This window comes from Triticum dicoccoides, chromosome 7B, assembly GCF_002162155.2.
Source record: "Triticum dicoccoides isolate Atlit2015 ecotype Zavitan chromosome 7B, WEW_v2.0, whole genome shotgun sequence".
Lineage (NCBI taxonomy): Eukaryota > Viridiplantae > Streptophyta > Magnoliopsida > Poales > Poaceae > Triticum > Triticum dicoccoides.
The window spans coordinates 72,299,832-72,301,360 of NC_041393.1; positions in this window are offsets into that span (position 1 = coordinate 72,299,832).

Here is a 1,529-nt window from a genome sequence, read left to right on the forward strand (position 1 = left end):
AAACTAAATTTCTCACCTATGTTCATCTCTCCTACCTGCGAGGCTGCGACCCACCTCAACACCGAACTCGTGTAAAAACTTTAGTGAATTTGGTAAAATAATGACGAACATAATGAGAAGAATGAGAAATTCATGAACATAGTAGAAAGAACTTCAAATTCTACAATTATCATCAACCCTTTTGGAACTTTCTGTTGTAATGGCGTGACACGTCACCCTAATGAACAATGACAAATACAGCTTGATGTGAACCACTACCATGTCATTTGTTTGTACTGGATAAGCTCATTGTAGTTCAAGATATTAAGCTTCTTCTTTACTTTCTTTGCTGCGACGTATGCTCTCTATGTCACGTTAGCTAGACAGGCAGCAGTAACCTATTTTTTGTTTACTTTTTATTTGAAGCTGAGTAAACTTGTATGATGCTATTCAATCATAGTTTGATAAGAATAGAACCTGGTTCCCAAGAGATGCGTACAAAATAAAACGGATAAATTAATTTCATAGCAGTGTTACAATGACAAGTACAATCCAGAATCCTAATATCCAATAGTCGGGCAGCATATGTAGCACTAAAATATGAAACTAAAGTTCTGTTTCAGCAAACCTAAAAGGACACATATAATAGATTGACAACAACAGATGTCACAACAAAATAATGATCTTACATGTAAAATTATTACATAATCTTGGACTTTTATATAGAGATTCTAAAATATTGCAAAGATAAATTACCAATCTAATTTAGCCATGAGACAAATTGGATTCATGTCATTCATTTTTTCTAGATGACTTCTTGTTACTTCCCATAGTGGGATTTTGATTTTCTAAGCTCACAGGACTCGGTTCGTCCATAGATCGGTCAAACCGCTGTTAATTCCTCGGCCACTCTTGCATCTATGTACGTATGCACCGTGTGAGGGTCGAAGGTGTGGAGGCGTACTGCCTGTGAGGGTTTTTAATTCGTCCAGGGGAGGATCTGATCCGGGGCCGCGGAGTGAGGGGTTTTCGATAGTTATGAAAGTCAGGGGCGAGATCGATCGATCTACCGAGTGACTCATCTGTATGCATGTGGGGCAGAATTATTGTCTTCCGCAACAGAATCCACCAGTATGGGGCTTAAAAAAAAAGAAAATTCTAAAACTAAAAAAACAACAATCTAGTGATATGAGAAGCTAGTTTATTATTCAGGAATGAGATCCATATAAATGTGCACACGGCATATGGTGGATTCCTTCGGAATATGACAACAATATCTATCCATTTCCTTCCGGACAAGTCGAAGATATTTAGAGCCGAACTCCAGCTATAGACTAGGTGGCCCAGCTAACTGCATCATCATCATTGTAGCCAGAGTCCCAAAATCATGTTCCTGGAGCCAAGGATACTTGATGGAGAATCACATGGTGTGGACCACAATGGCAAAGGAGAAGGTCGTGATGACCAATACACATACTAGCAGTTCCTCATGTTTCTCAGTCCCACGAGTTGCGGTTTGGCTTTCATCCAAAGGCCATATCAGAGTTGTG